Below are 17,637 nucleotides of genomic sequence, written 5' to 3' on the forward strand. Positions count from 1 at the left end.
TTGATGTTTCAATGTCCTTCCGGATAACACCAGTAGCTGACTACGTGAGCCCTCACATCATGAAGTGATTGTTGTCCGCAGTGGAAATGAGCCCTTCAGGACTTTCATTTGAAACCTTATCTGTATAGGCCCGGCTTTGATGGACAACCGCCCTCAACACAGCTGCAATTCTGTCTCTGTCACCCTTTTCACTCCCTGTTGCCCGTATTTTCAGCCTTTTGACGGGACGAGGGTTCACATTGGACACACCTGCGTTCATACCCCTTGATGTGCATTGGCTTTGTACTGATAGCCCTCTTTTGGCCGGCTATGTATACAAACACCACGGGCCATTGTGTAGCGTTGTGCATCAATCAAAGTGAGTACATGCCAGCCACTTCCATTGTTGTCAAATATGTTAGCAGGCAAACAATGCATTAGGGTTTGGTGTGCAGGCCATGTAGACAGGGGATATAGGTGTTGTGCTCAATTGGTCACTGGCAGAGTAGTTGGGTGTCTACAGCTGGCTCTGATATGGTTGGCCATTTTCTGCTTTTCATTATGGCTGCCACAAACGGTAAAATGGGAAGGAACACCAGTCAGTGGGAGCATAGGCATGTAATGTGATCAGACTGGCGGGACTTGTCACAGCAAACAGTGTGTGTGTGTGTGTGTGTGTGTGTGTGTATATGAGAGGACTGTGTCTCACATTGCTTTCATACCTTGTCACCCACTCATTTCGCAATAAAGCACTGTCTCCGTCCCACTGGCCTCACACACTGGCACAAATGTGTGATATTCTATTCATATCTTCCATGCATCGCTGCAAAGGTTGTTTCACTGCTTTTTCTAGTGAAAGATGGTAAGAAATAAGCTCTGATTTGTAGTGTACACTCCTTTAATGCCTTGGTTGGCACCAATTTATTGCCCTGTCCCAAACCTCACTACTCTATAACAGCTCCTATAAGACATTCATCCAACCTTTTCCATTGCCACTGGAGGGTCTTCACTGATCTGTCTGATAACTAGAAAACACTCATTTCATCCTCAAAACTGAACCACCTTTCATCCTTAAGGCTCAGTTAAGGCTTACCAATCTAACCAAACACTATAAACCCGTAGCTGATATTGATGTTTTTTTCATGAGAAAGTCTTTACCTAATTCGAAATAAAGCTAAAGGTGTTTTGTGGTTGTAGAATCAGTATTAAAATTGAAATGTGCACAAAAATGTGCTAGCTAACTAGCGACCTGCTTTCTGGCTGAAATCAAATTGTATTGGTCACATACACATTTAGCAGATGTTATTGCAGGTGTAGGGAAATGCTTGTGTTACTAGCTTCAACAGTGCAGAAATATGTGTAACAATTCACAACAACACACACAAATCTAAAAGTAAAGTAATGGAATTAAGAAATATTTAAATATTAGGACGAGCAATGTCAGTGGCATTAAATAGAATACAGCAAATACATATGAGATGAGTCAGGCCGACTCTTTTCTCTGTATACATCAATGATGTCGCTCTTGCGGCTGGTGATTCTCTGATCCACCTCTACGCAGAAGACACCATTCTGTATACTTCTGGCCCTTCTTTGGACACTGTGTTAACTAACCTCCAGACGAGCATCAATGCCATACAACTGCTCTTAAATGCAAGTAAAACTAAATGCATGCTCTTCAACCGATTGCTGCCCGCACCTGCCCGCCCGCCTAGCATCACTACTCTGGACGGGTCTGACTTAGAATATGTGGACAACTACAAATACCTAGGTGTCTGGTTAGACTGTAAACTCTCCTTCCAGACTCATATTAAGAATCCAAAATTAAATCTAGAATCAGCTTCCCATTTCGCAACAAAGCATCCTTCACTCACAACTGTTACAGACCTATATCCATCCTGCCCTGCCTATCTAAGGTCTTCGAAAGCCAAGTCAACAAAAAGGTCACTGACCATCTCGAATCCCACCGTACCTTCTCCACTATGCAATCTGGTTTCCGAGCCGGTCACGGGTGCACCTCAGCCACACTCAAGGTACTAAACGACATCATAACCGCCATCGATAAAAGACAGTACTGTGCAGCCGTCTTCATCGACCTTGCCAAGGCTTTCGACTCTGTCAATCACCAGATTCTTATCGGCAGACTCAGTAGCCTCGGTTTTTCGGATGACTGCCTTGCCTGGTTCACCAATTACTTTGCAGACAGAGTTCAGTGTGTCAAATCGGAGGGCATGCTGTCCGGTCCTCTGGCAGTCTCTATGGGGGTGCCACAGGGTTCAATTCTCGGGCCAATTCTCGGACTCTTTTCTCTGTATATATCAATGATGTTGGTCTTGCTGCGGGCGATTCCCTGATCCACCTCTACGCAGACGACACCATTCTATATACTTTCGGCCCGTCATTGGACACTGTGCTATCTAACCTCCAAACGAGCTTCAATGCCATACAACACTCCTTCCGTGGCCTCCAACTGCTCTTAAACGCCAGTAAAACCAAATGCATGCTTTTCAACCGATCGCTGCCTGCACCCGCATGCCCGACTTGCATCACCACACTGGATGGTTCCGACCTTGAATATGTGGACACCTATAAGTACCTAGGTGTCTGGCTAGACTGCAAACTCTCCTTCCAGACCCATATCAAACATCTCCAATCGAAAATCAAATCAAGAGTCGGCTTTCTATTCCGCAACAAAGCCTCCTTCACTCACGCTGCCAAGCTTACCCTAGTAAAACTGACTATCCTACCGATCCTCGACTTCGGCGAAGTCATCTACAAAATCGCTTCCAACACTCTACTCAGCAAACTGGATGCAGTTTATCACAGTGCCATCCGTTTTGTCACTAAAGCACCTTATACTACCCACCACTGCGACTTGTATGCTCTAGTCGGCTGGCCCTCGCTACATATTCGTCGCCAGACCCACTGGCTCCAGGTCATCTACAAGGCCATGCTAGGTAAAGCTCCGCCTTATCTCAGTTCACTGGTCACGATGGCAACACCCATCCGTAGCACGCGCTCCAGCAGGTGTATCTCACTGATGATGCCTAAAGCCAACACCTCATTCGGCCGCCTTTCGTTCCAGTACTCTGCTGCCTGTGACTGGAACGAATTGCAAAAATCGCTGAAGTTGGAGACTTTTATCTCCCTCACCAACTTCAAACATCAGCTATCTGAGCAGCTAACCGATCGCTGCAGCTGTACATAATCTATTGGTAAATAGCCCACCCATTTTCACCTACCTCATCCCCACAGTTTTTATTTATTTACTTTTCTGCTCTTTTGCACACCAATATCTCTACCTGTACATGATCATCTGATCATTTATCACTCCAGTGTTAATCTGCAATATTGTAATTATTCCCCTACCTCCTCATGCCTTTTGCACACATTGTATATAGACTCCCCTTTTTTCTACTGTGTTATTGACTTGTTAATTGTTTACTCCATGTGTAACTCTGTGTTGTCTGTTCACACTGCTATGCTTTATCTTGGCCAGGTCGCAGTTGCAAATGAGAACTTGTTCTCAACTAGCCTACCTGGTTAAATAAAGGTGAAATAAAAAAATAAAAAACTCATGCTGACAAACAAACTCTTGTAAAACGGACTATCCTACTGATCCTTGACTTCGGCGATGTCTTTTACAAAATAGCCTCCTACACTCTACTCAGCAAATTGGGTGTAGTCTATCTCAGTGCCATCCGTTTTGTCACCAAAGCCCCATATACTACCAACCACTGCGACCTGTATGCTCTCGTTGGCTGGCCTTCACTACACATTCGTTGCCAAACCCACTGGCTCCAGGTAATCTTCAAGTCTCTGCTAGGTAATGCCCCGCCTTATCTCAGCTCACTGGTCACCATAGCAGCACCCACGCGTAGCAAGCGCTCCAGCAGTTGTATTTCACTGGTCACCCCCAAAGCCAATTCCTCCTTTTCCTCCTCATTTCCTTCCAGTTCTCTGCTGCCAATGACTGGAACGAATTACAAAAATCACTGAAGTTGGAGACTCATATCTCCCTCACTAACTTTAAGCATCAGCTATCAAAGCAGTTTACAGATCTTTGCACCTGTACATAGCCCATCCGTAAATAGCCCATCCAACTACCACATCCCCATATTGTTATTTATTTTATTTGTATATTTTTGCTCCTTTGCACCCCAATATCCCTACTTGCACATTCATCTTCTGCACATCTATCACTTCTGTGTTTATTTGCTCAAATGTTATTATTTCACCACTAAGGCCTATTTATTGCCTTACCTCCCTACTCTTACGTCATTTGCACACACTATATGGATGTTTCTATTGTATTATTGACTGTACGTTTGTTTATTCCATGCATAACTCTGTGTTGGTTTTTGTCGCACTGCTTTACTTTATCTTGGCCAGGTCGCAGTTGTAAATGAGAACTTGTTCTCAACTGGACTACCTGGTTAAATAAAGGTGAAATAAAAATAAATGTATAAAAGCAGTATGTAAACATTGTTAAAGTGACCAGTGATTCCATGTCTAGGGTTGAGTAACTGGGGGTAGCAGGCTAGTGATGGCTATCTAACAGTCTGATGGCCTTGAGATTGAAATTGTTTTTCAGTCTCTTGGTCCCAGCTTTGGTGCATCTGTACTGACCATGCCTTCTGGATGATAGCGGGGTGAACAGGCCGTGACTCGGTGGTTGATGATCTTTTTGGCCTTCCTGTGACATCGCTGTAGGTGTCTTGGAGGGCAGGCAGTGTGCCCCTGGTGATGCGTTGGGCAGACCGCACCACCCTCTGGAGAGCTCTGTTGTTGCAGGCGATGCAGTTGCCGTAACAGGCGGTGATACAGCCCGACAGAATGCTCTCAATTGCGCATCTGTTAAAGTTTGTGAAGTTCATAGGGGCCAAGCCAAATTCCTTCAACCTCGGTTGAAGTGGTGCTGTTGCGCCTTCTTCACCACGCTGTCTGTGTTGGGTGCACAATTTCAGATCCTCAATGACGTGTATGACGAGGAACTTGAAGCTTTGATGTGGATAGGGCCATGCTCCCTTTGCTTTTTCCTGAAGTCCACGATCAGGTCCTTCGTTTTGTTGACGTTCTGGGGGAGGTTATTTCCCTGGTACCACTCCACCAGGACCCTCACCTCCTCCCTGTAGGCTGTCTCGTCATTGTTGGTACTCAGGCCTACTATGGTTGTGTCGTCTGCAAACTTAATGATTGAGTTGGAGGCGTGTGTGGCCACGCAGTCATGGGTGAACAGGGAGTACAGGAGGGGGCTGAGCATGCACCCTTGTGGGGCCCCAGTGTTGAGGATCAGCGAAGTGTAGATGTTATTTCCTACCTTCACCACCTGGGGGCCGGCCCGTCAGGAAGTCCAAGACCCAGTTGCACAGGGTGGGGTTCAGACCCTGGGCCCTGAGCTTAATGATGAGCTTGGAGGGTACTATGGTGTTGAATGCCGAGCTGTAGTCGATGAACAGCATTCTCACATAGGTATTCCTCTTGTCCAGATGGGTTAGGGCAGTGTGCAGTGTGGTTGAGATTGCATCGTCTGTGGACCTATTTGGGCGGTAAGCAAATTGGAGTGGGTCTAGGGTGTCAGGTAGGGTGGAGGTGATATGGTCCTTGACTAGTCTCTCAAAGCACTTCATGATGACGGAAGTGAGTGCTACGGGGCAGTAGTCGTTTAGCTCAGTTACCTTAGCTTTCTTGGGAACAGGAACAATGGTGGCCCTCTTGAAGCATGTGGGAACAGCAGACTGGTACAGGGATTGATTGAATATGTCCGTAAACACACCGGCCAGCTGGTCTGCGCATGCTCTGAGGGCGCGGCTGGGGATGCTGTCTGGGCCTGCAGCCTTGCGAGGGTTAACACGTTACTCACCTCAGCTGCAGTGAAGGAGAGTCCGCATGTTTTCGTTGCAGGCCGTGTCAGTGGCACTGTATTGTCCTCAAAGCGGGCAAAAAAGTTATTTAGTCTGCCTGGGAGCAAGACATCCTGGTCCGTGACTGGGCTGGTTTTCATCTTGTAGTCCGTGATTGACTGTAGACCCTGCCACATACCTCTTGTGTCTGAGCTGTTGAATTGAGATTCTACTGTCTCTATACTGACGCTTAGCTTGTATGATAGCCTTGCGGAGGGAATAGCTGCACTGTTTGTATTCGGTCATGTTACCAGTCACCTTGCCCTGATTAAAAGCAGTGGTTCGCGCTTTCAGTTTCACGCGAATGCTGCCATCAATCCACGGTTTCTGGTTAGGGAATGTTTTAATCGTTGCTATGGGAACGACATCTTCAACGCACGTTCTAATGAACTCGCACACCGAATCAGCATATTCGTCAATGTTGTTATCTGACGCAATACGAAACATATCCCAGTCCACGTGATGGAAGCAGTCTTGGAGTGTGGAGTCAGCTTGGTCGGACCAGCGTTGGACAGACCTCAGCGTGGAAGCTTCTTGTTTTAGTTTCTGTCTGTAGGCAGGGATCAACAAAATGGAGTCGTGGTCAGCTTTTCCGAACGAAATACTGCGAAGTTCCTTCGGAGATAGAAGCAGAGCTGCCGTGTCTGTCGGCGCCATCTTTCCAGTCTCAAATCAATCTATATGAAGTTAAAGAGCTTCCAACAAGTTCACACACTCAGTGCTGAATACTACCGTTAGCTAGTGTAGTGAAATTCTAGCTAATAGCACTAGTGAGTTTTCATGATAAGGCAGTTTCTGTTCTGTTCTGCCGTGACTAGTGGGCTGAGTTCTGCAGCACAGCTGACCACTCTTTTGCAGCGTTATGGCATTGGCCAAATGTTACAAAGTAGCAAGGCACAGTGCCTGCTATCAGTCAGACACAACTTCATCAGCAAGCTGGCAAACTACCTACTCTAATGGCCATTCACTGGTTGGCTCAGCTGATCGAGCATTGCCGTAGTAGCCAGTGCATCATAGCTACGGAGAGTGGAGAATTAGGAACTAGTGTTAGGCCATCATGATTCTTAGAGATGATTCTTCCACGTTTGTTTAGACAGATGGCTCCTGGCAACTGTATGTCACGTTAGAATGACGCCATCTTACGTGAGAAAATGCTGGAGAGTGTTCACCTCAATTAGGTAATTCTAATTCAGTTGGGTGCGAACTAAGTTCTGACACCAGTCCAAACCAGTAGTACCTCAATAAGTGTGCTGCCAGTGCTATTTTCCCCTTCCTCCTTTCTTTACTTCCTTCCTTCCTTCCTTTCTTCTTTTCCCCACAGCCATCTTCCTCAATGTTAAAGGAGGGCATCACCACACATGAATGTGCTGTGACAAATTGGCTTGGGGACAAGGCAGATGGTGACTGGGAGGGGACTGGTTGTCATGCCATTTGGTGACATAAATTGATCTCGCGGAGCGGAACTCATGCTCCGCTTGTGTAATCCTGACTTGCTAACCCCCCTGCATACACACTTTCTCACACACACCCCTCCCTGCCCCCATTACTATCCATGATGTGTGCAGTGGATGCGCGCGTAACCTGTCACAGGCTCTCCGCTCCGCTACCCTGGAAAAGCAGGGACAAGGAGGGATTTGACATAGACGAGTCAGACTAATGGTAGGTCTAGGAGACTCAGGGGTTTACAGCAATATGGGCACTGTACATGTCAGGATGTCAACAACGAGATGTTCTGTTTACACAGTTGCCGTTGTCGACATTTGAGCAACGAGTTTGTGTCTGAATGTCCGAAGTCCCTGTGGACACTTCAAATAAATCCAGTTCCTTTGTTGCAACGCACGTTGATGCATGTTGCTTACTTTTGATTCATGCATCAATATTTTGCTTACAGATGCAGCTTTCGTATTTTGTAATTCGACAGACTCCTGTCTCAAAGTAGTTTTTCCTCTGTTCATTGGTACGATTTGCATTTATCATCTCAAACCGTAGCGTGGTGGGTGGGTGGCTGGCTGGCTTAGGATAATTGTGGGCTTTGGCTCTTTTCACCTGGAGCGTGATGGGATAACTTTCCCACGATGACTTAATATTCTGTGAACACAATGTGTTAAGCTCCGGATATTGATCCACAGATCATTGCATCCTGTGGGACTTTCCCCTGAGCATCTGTGGGATCTTCTGTGTGGGAATGCTAATGCCCCAACCTCGGCTGGTCCTTAGAGACCATGGGAGGCAACACAGTGGAGATGAGTGAGAAAGAAACGAGCTAGGCTGGACAAGCGTTCACAATATCTCCTCTGTGTGTTCTTCCTCTCAAGGAATTAAATAGCGACGAAGCGAAAACTTTCAACTGTGTTGTTTTCATTTTGATTGCATTTTAATGTCGGCCTATAGGGAAGATAGGCCATGTGGAGATGTTCATATTGCAACATATCCTCTTTTTTTATGTTCCTAACTTGTTTGATAAGATTAGTACAGATTTTCTCATGGGACCCCACATGGGACCCCGACCCCAAGTTTGGGAACAAATCCAATACAACTTATTACTGAGTACCACTCTCCATATTTTCAAACATAGTGATGGCTGCATCATGTTATTGTTATGCTTGTAATCGTTAAGGACTGGGGAGTTTTTCATGATAAAATAGAAATGGAATGCAGCTAAGCACAGGCAGAATCCTAGAGAACCTGGTTCAGTCTGCTTTCCACCAGACAGGTGGAGTTGAATTCACCTTTCAGCAGGACAATAAACTAAAAGGCCAAATTTTCACTGGAGTTGCTTACCAAAAAAACAATGAGTGTTCCTGACTGGCAGAGTTACAGTTTTGACCAAATCTGCTTGAAAATCTATGGCAAGACCTTAGTGGTTGTCTAGCTCTTAGAGACCTACCCAGAAAGACTTATACAGCCTTAATCGCTGCCAACGGTGCTTCTACAAAGTATTTACTTAGGGGTGTGAATACTTGTGTAAATTAGGTAATTCTCTTTCATTTTCAATAAATGTGTTAAAATTGGAAAAAATGTCACTTTTTCATTATGGGTTATTGTGTGTAAGTTTTGAATTTGGGCTGTAACACAACAAAATGTGGAATAAGTAAAATAACTCTGCCCTCGGCCTGTGCCGCAAGAGGGCCGAGTTAGCTGTTTGTGAGAGTGGTGAATGTGCTGTTAAAAAGGCAAATCTGGGAGGCAAATCAGGGGGATGCAGGTTATCATAACGAACAAACCACTGTTCACAATTCCACTTGTTCGCAAAGACAGGCGCGATTAGAATATTCAAATAAATTATTATTTTGAGCTTTGACGAATGCCAGGAACAATATTTAGATGTTGACTCGTAATTGACCCATATTCTCTTTTCTTTATTGTGTACAAAATCATATATTTTTATTTTAATACAAAAAATTGAGGTCCAACCCTTGGTGTCCTCATATATAGTTACGGACATGCTCTGCTTTTGTACTTTGCTGAGTTCGAAGTAACTTGGCGGCCATTTTCCTTCCACATGGAATGTTAAAGGGGCCAAAACTTCACACAGCATGGAATTTTTTATGAGGTGTCCTCTCAGACACTCCATGCTGTAGGGTTCGATCCAAACCTCTCTCTCGCACACACACACACACCCTTAAGTACTTAAGCTGTGAGGAGACAAGCAGCACTCCCTCTGTGATAACAGCTCTACTGTCAACAAGACTATCTGCAGACCTTACTCCCCCAAACCCTAGGACTCGCTCACTCTGTAAAATCTTGCCAAATGAAAGCTGCAGGCAGAGACATGTAAATAAATCCTCTCACCAAAGTGGAAGAGAAATGCCTCTACAACCACAGAATGAGTTCTACAATGTCAACAGCAGGGCTGGTTATGTATGGCCTATCTGACCTCCACTACCCTCTGTCCTACTCTCACTCCTCTTCTACTTTCCTCCTCTCCCCACGGTCAGGTCTGGATGAAGACATCAGTCAGGTAGGAGATTCAGGTTTCCTGATTGTGTTTTGCTATACCCCACTAAACCACCTCCCAGGGTGATTCTTTGCCAGGTCTAAATAAATACTGAAAGTGCTCTCATTTCAGAAGGTGCTTGTTGGCTCTAAAAGTAGGAGTCCTGGTTTTGTTGCAGATTTAGAAAGTCCTAAAGCCTTTGCGATGTTTTACGTTAAACTAATGAAAGACAATTCAGTAGATTAATGAATGCAGGTTTGCCTTTAACTATCTACTGTAAGGTAATGGGACTTCCTTGTTTTTGCCATTTGACTTAAGACATGTACTGAGCTTTCTTGGAATGTAACTTCATGTATGCAAATGTGTTCAGCTATTGAATAATGTACACTTTGAGGGAAAACATCTAAATTAATTTAATCATCCTAAAGTTCATATTTGCTTATTAAAATTACATCACTTTCACCCTTCAGATAACTCCTGAACAAATTCAAATTGATTTACTTGGACAGTTGGCTGTCATCCAAAATAGCTACTTTAGTTTTAATATGAAGTCCTTTTTTTTAGCTTTTGGCTGTTTGCACTTGTCATCTTGACATTGCCCCTTGTCTGTGCTTTTTCAGTGCAGGGCATCGAGGTGAACCTAGAATGCTTTTAAAATCTACATAATTGGTGGGCGCACATGCATGCACGTGCGCGCACTGTCCTTAAAGTACAGTACATTCTGAGAGAGTAGGAATTCTGATTTGATGTTGAACATTAGAACATGAGTGTGGGTGAAGTCTTTCATCTGCCATCTGCATTATCATGTCATTATTGTCAACATTAATCCGCATCAGCCTGTTTCACATCTGACCTTTCTTGATTGACTTGACTACATACACCCTTGGCTTGGCTGCCGAAAGAGGCTAGAGCAAGTTAAAACAAATAAAAATAAAAATAATATTTTGTTGGACATAAGACTAACAACCAGGAAATCAGCTACAAGTGACTTTATTTTTAGAAATCTGTTCCCAAGCATTCCTACGCATAATAGAGAAACACGTGATCATATATAAATGTACGCAAGGTTTGAAAATATTGTTTTAGTCAAACATTGAGATTCTCGTTGAAATTTGTGGATTCGGCTATTTCAGCCACACCCGTTGCTGACAGGAGTATAAAATTGAGCAAACAGCCATCTTCATAGACCAACATTTGGCAGTAGAATGGCCTCACTGAAGAGACTTTCAACGTGGCACCGTCATAGGATGCCACCTTTCCGATAAGTCAGTTCATCAAATGTCTGCCCTGCTAGAGTTGCCCCGATTTGTAAGTGCTGTTATTGTGAAGTGGAAATATCTAGGAGCAACAACGGCTCAGCCGCAAAATGGTAGGCCACACAAACTCACAGAATGGGACCGCTGAATGCTGAAGCGCATAGCCTGTAAAAATTGTCTGTCCTTAGTTGCAACACTCACTACCGAGTTACTGCCTCTGGAAGTAACGTCAGCACAATAACTATTTGTCAGGCGCTTCATTACATGGGTTTCCATGGCCACGCAGCCGTACACAAGTCTAAGATCACCATGCACAATGCCAAGCGTCAGCTGGAGTGGTGTAAAACTCGCCGCCATTGGATTCTGGAGCAGTGGAAACGCGTTTTCCGGAGTGATGATTCACACTTCACCATCTGGCAGTCCGATGGAAGAATCTGGGTTTGGCAAATGCCTAGAGAACGCTACCTGCCCGAATGTATAGTGCCATCTGTAAAGTTTGGTGTATAGTGCCATCTGTAAAGTTTGGTGAAGGAGGAATAATGGCCTGGGCTGTTTTTCATGTTTCGGGCTAGGTCCCTTAGCTCCACTGAAGGGAAATCTTAATGCTACAGCATACAATGACATTCCAGATGATTCTGTGCTTCCAACTTTGTGGCAACAGTTTGGGGAAGGCCCGCACCTGTTTCAGCATGTCAATGCACCCGTGCGCAAAGCGAGGTCCATAAAGTAATGATTTGTCGAGATCGTTGTGGAAGAACTTGACTGGCCTGCACATAGCCCTGACCTCAACCCCATCGAACATCTTTGGGATGAATTGGAAAGTCGACTGCGAGCCAGGCTTAATTGCCCAAAATCCGTGCCCGACCTCACAAATGCTCTTGTGGCTGAATGGAAGCGAGTCCCCACAACAATGTTCCAACATCTGGTAGAATGCCTTCCCAGAAGAGTGGAGGCTGTTATAGCACCGAAGGGGAGACCAACTACATATTAATGCACCTAATTTTGGAATGAGATGTTCCACGAGCTGCAGTCCACATACTTTTGGTCATGTAGTGTATCTGTTTGGGCTTCTTGCGGTCAATTTGCTGTCTACAAATGATTTGTATTTATGTTCCGGCCCCCTGACCATCCGCTAGTTGATGTTCCCTGGGCTATAGGGATAGAGGACTTTCCCTCTATCGTCTGTATATTTTCAGTTTGTGAAATGCCACTAAAAGATGTAAATATAATGAGACTCCTATGGGTCACAGTAACTCACAGTTATTAACTTTTTGCTACCCAGGAATGTGTGTGATGAAGCTCAGTACTGGATGCAGGCAGCCAACCGGCTCAGAGCACGGCTGTATCAGTCCAGGACTCCAAGCTTTGGGTCTAAAGGACACAATGTGGTCCATCACTGAGCTCTGATTAAAAGTGTGCGTGTCATGGACAGGGCAGTGGTGACATATGGCTGTTAAGCTTTAGCACACAGAAAATACATCTGCACTGCCAATCTCAGGAATGAAGAAAAAAATAACAGAGATGAAAGTGTATTTCTACCCGGGAGAGAGACTAAATCCATGAGCAAGGCTAATTTTAGATGGCACAGGGATGTAATGTAATGGAAGGTAGTCGTCACTATTGCTACTTCCAGACTTTAATTGACATGGCATTTCAACACAAAGGAAGCTACTTTTGCCTCTTTACAGTATGATTAGTAGTTTAATAGGATAAACTCAAATGTAATTGTTACCTCTCCCAAAATAAATAATATTGCTATAGTTTCTACTCTGGAAGACAATTTGAACATTGGATCATTTTTATTTGTGCTGTAACTATACCTGGGCCTTGTTAGAGAGGTCAGTCTGTTTCGATTGAAACTGAACTATCATAGGGTTATGGTGTAAGAGACCCGACTTGCAAAGTCAACCTTCGCTTTACAAGGCATCCCTTGCTATTTGGGGATTTTATGAACCCTAACGTCCAGGCGTAGCACTGCATGGAATGTTTTGACGGGTCATTTTAAAAGTGTGTGTGTGTGTGTGTGCGCGTGTGTGCAGTTTCAAATGGATTTGAATTGGATGAATGCCAGATAACACATTTGAAAGATTTAAGAGGGAAAAAATGGGTGATATGTACATTTTATTGCGTGTTTACACATTTTGACTTTGCGCTAATGTAGTCTGTTGGGCAGATTTGTGTAAATAAACAAAACTATCAGAAGGTGCTGTTTTATAGCATGTAGAGTTGAGTTATTTTCAAAGTAATATTGACCATCCAAATAATTAGTAGCATGTTATCTTGGTAATTCAATGTAAGACCTGGGTCAGATTGAGAAGTAAACCATGAAAATTATATTTAGAAAGTTATTTCAAGTACACAATCCATTAAAAGCTATTTTGATGTTGCCTTAATGACAACTTGAAAATCTAATATCCTGGCACACTTTATTTGGAGCACCTATTTAGGAAAAGTTCATTTGTACCCCAGTACCATATTGGTTAATTTGACTCCTTAGACATCCACAATCACCAAGCAGGGACCTGTTTATAGTGTCGTCTTATAGCTTTAAAAATATCTCACTCCATTTAGATTTAGCTAGTTAATTTTCTAACGTGATGATTTGTAGAGCAGATACTGCAAAGGGCATCTATTTTAAAAACTCTTCTCATGTCCTTCTTAGTTGTGCGGATTGTGTCGCACCACTTTCTATTGCAGTACAATGCCGTCTCCATTCCGGAGGACTTTTCCTATTCGAAAATAAATTAAAAAACATGATGCAATTCAACATCAAGGTCAAGATAGCAGTATAGCGTCGCCACATTTCACAAGAGGGGGGAAAGTCAACCTCTAAGTGAGCAAATGCGGTCGGTGATGAGGCAGCCCAGGAATAGTTTGACAAACCCTATCACCCGAGACAAATTAAAAGTGTCACTGACCTGTACGTGGCTGTTCTCACATTTCCTGTGATGTTCCATGATAAGCCAGAGCTGATATGAACAACTGCCAACAAAGGGCTGCCTGCCTGCCCGTTGAGCAGTGGGGAGAGGAGGTTTAGGGAAGACAGGGTAACAGGACACCTCCAAGTATTGATTGGAGCAGAGCAGACGTCCAGACGACCCACAGGTCGTTCTGCGGCTGGCTGCTGCTATAGCTGTGGCTGTCTGTACCTTGAAGGGAGCATTTGAGAAACCTGACACAACACACAAAGCAAAAACACACTTCCTATATACACTGAGTATACCAAACATTGAGAACACCTTCCTAATAATGAGTTGCCCCCGCTTTTGCTCTCAGAACAGTCTCAATTCGTTGGGCATGGACTCTACATGGTGTCGAAAGTGTTCCACGGGGATGCTAGCCTATGTTGACTCCAATACTTTCCATAGTTGTCAAGTTGGCTGGATATCCTTTGGGTGGTGGACCATTCTAGAAACACATGGGGAAACTTCTGAGTGTGAAAAATCCAGCAGCGTTGCAGTTCTTGACACAAACAGGTGTGCCTGGCACCTACTACCATTCCCCATTGAAAGGCACTTACATTTTTTGTCTTGCCCATTCGCCCTCTGAATGGGACGCGTACACAATCCATGTCTCAACGCTTAAAAATCTTTCTTTAACCCGTCTTCTCATTTAACATTTACATTTAAGTCATTTAGCAGACGCTCTTATCCAGAGCGACTTACAAATTGGTGCATACACCTTATGACAACCAGTGGAACAGCCACTTGCATCTAAATCTTGTTGGGGGGGAAGGGGGGTGAGAAGGATTACTTACCCTTACTTACCCTATCCTAGGTATTCCTTGAAGAGGTGGGGTTTCAGGTGTCTCCGGAAGGTGGTGATTGACTCCGCTGTCCTGGCGTCGTGAGGGAGTTTGTTCCACCATTGGGGGGCCAGAGCAGCGAACAGTTTTGACTGGGCTGAGCGGGAACTGTACTTCCTCAGTGGTAGGGAGGCGAGCAGGCCAGAGGTGGATGAACGCAGTGCCCTTGTTTGGGTGTAGGGCCTGATCAGAGCCTGGAGGTACTGAGGTGCCGTTCCCCTCACAGCTCCGTAGGCGAGCACCATGGTCACCATTCTCCCCTTCTACACTGATTTGAATTGGATTTAACAAGTGACATCAATAAGGGATCATAGCAGTTAGTCTGGCATGGAAAGAGCAGGTGTTCTTGTATACTCACTGTATGTACACACCTACAGAGCATTTCACCATAACACAGAAGGAGATTATTATCAAACTCTTTTACACACCCTCACAGTTGTACATTTGCCACACACGTTCCCTTTGTACACACGTCCAGTACACAACAAAACACAGACAATAGATACAGACACACACTCTGCGCGGTGTCACCACAGCCACAAGAGTAATAGCCTCCGGTTCCCTCCTGCACACAGACTAATGAGAATCTCAAATACGACAAGCAGAGTGCATTTATCACGCACTCACACTTAATGACACCATCGCCCAGGCTTAACGGCACCCATACACCACTATCTAGCCTGTTATAGATGGGCCTGTTAGTCTCTTATCTTTTCCATTACAGCTGCCTGCTCATACCTTCCCACCAGTGGAGGCTGCTGAGGGGAGGACGGCTCATAATAATGACTTGAAAGGAGCAAATAGATTGGCATGTATTTGATACCATTCCACTAATTCTGCTCCAGCCATTACCACGAGCCTGTCCTCCCCAATTAAGGTGCCACCAACCTCCTGTGCTTCCCAGGGCTGCTGAGGGAGAGAAGAAGTTCGTAGTGGGGGGTGGTAAGTCGGGGGGACGCTGGAAGCAACAGACAGCTTTTGTTTTCCTCCAACTCTCTCACTCTCTCTGTATTTTTTCTGTCCATCTTTCATTCTCACCCTCGCCCTGTGGATTTGTCTGGTCTCTCTTTGTGCCTGCCGCGTTTCGCTTTTTCACTTCAGGACAACAAATGCAGATGCGTGTTTGTGCCTGGAGCAGCGGGAGGCTCGACAGAAAAACTACATACGGCGCTTTGATCCACACTGACTGTTGTTTGTTTTGTTTGAGAGTGGGCAGCGTTCTACACAACGGCTCTCACCTCATCTCGACCCTAACGAAATGTCTGTCAAGAATGACCAGGCTTGGTTTATTGTTTTCTATACATCTGAAACAAAGGGCTGCTGCATTGTACAGTATTTAGCTTGATAACTCATTGATCGTGCTTTGTGAACTGTAGACATACTGGGTTATTTTATGGCTGGTTGTGACATCTACATAAGTGTCAAAACCCACATTTATTTAAAAAAAAAATCCCTCCCTTTTTTTTTAAGTGTTGTTGTTGTTGTTGTGAATTATTTTGTCAATTTTTTTCCCGCCATCATATTTTAGATAACTTGTAGAAAATACACTTTATGCCACTGTCAAGAAGCATTATGACCATCATAATCATATGAGCCAGATAGACCTATCACGTACATGCCCTTATGTCAGTCATCAGTTAAAAAGAGGGTGTCTTGTCCTGCTCCTGAAATCTGTTTATGCATTCATCCCAGTCATCAGCAACAGAGCATTGGGCTAGGTGCACGTCTGATTTGTGTGCAATCGCAATGATAATTTAATATGGTCAATATCTGAAAATTGTATGTAACATACTGTGGACAAGTAGGCTATGGTGTAATGGAATGTTTTTGCCTTATGTAGGTGTCATAACCAGCCACAAAATAATGCTATATATGTCACAACTGGTCTGAATATGTGTAATGACAGTGTTATGTCCATATTATGACAAGTTATGTCAGCTATTATGACATGGTTATGGCCATGTCATTACATGTTATGACGCTAGGTGTCATGTAAAGTGTTACCGAAAATGATTTGAACTCTAATTAGTTGGACTTCTAAGCAACTCCGGAACCCCTTTAACGACTTTTGGGATTTAGCCCGAAAGATAAAGAGCTTATCCTCCCTAAGGGCTGCAGGATCTACAGTATCTGCACTGTGATCAGAGACTCTCTTTAACAGCTCAGAGACACACTTACACACACACACACTCCAACCCTCAGTCTCCATGCCCATACTTAACCTTAGTCAACAATCTGTAGACTAGAGAAAGCATTGTTGGTACCAACTAGTAGAGCCGGGACGATACCAGCATCGTAATATTTTTTCCATGGCAAAAATGAAAACACCAAGCAGACAAACACTTTGATCCTTTAAAATCCTGCTGTATTTAAAATATTGTGTGCTGTAGCTTGGGAAATGAATACATGTGACTCTGGATGACAACATAATGTTTGTTTCCAACATTAGGACTGTTTTCCTGAAGAAGTTACATCCTCTTCATGTTTTGTTTCCTTGCCACGATACAAACGAGTATCGCCATACTGGTATGCCGGTCCTGCTCCTCAATGACTCCTTTCTCTTCTAGTGCACCTCTAGCTCTGGTTTGGTGCCTTTCTAGCTCTGGTCTGGGCTGGAGTCATGAGATCCATTGTTTACTGTAATACACTATCCAGAAATAAAATACCTCCTAAAATAAAAATCATGAATAGTGTTATTATAGTGTGCCTGTTTTGTTAGCAATGTAGCCTTCAGCACACCGAGAAGAGCCTCACTTC

The 17,637-nt window shown here is 44.3% G+C and overlaps 1 protein-coding gene across 8 annotated transcripts in view; it reads left to right on the forward strand.

The window, feature by feature from the left end:
• Positions 1 to 17,637, forward strand: part of LOC118367507 (semaphorin-6D-like) — a 132,334-nt gene that overhangs the window by 67,144 nt on the left and 47,553 nt on the right. Inside the window, exon 4 of one of the 8 annotated variants that reach the window (XM_035751050.2) lies at positions 9,821 to 9,843. The exons of the other annotated variants lie outside the window; for them this stretch is intronic. The gene's annotated coding sequence lies outside the window, so the exon portion shown is untranslated. The remainder of the gene's footprint in view (positions 1 to 9,820; positions 9,844 to 17,637) is intronic. 8 annotated transcript variants of the gene reach the window in all.

Source organism: Oncorhynchus keta, chromosome 31, assembly GCF_023373465.1.
Source record: "Oncorhynchus keta strain PuntledgeMale-10-30-2019 chromosome 31, Oket_V2, whole genome shotgun sequence".
Lineage (NCBI taxonomy): Eukaryota > Metazoa > Chordata > Actinopteri > Salmoniformes > Salmonidae > Oncorhynchus > Oncorhynchus keta.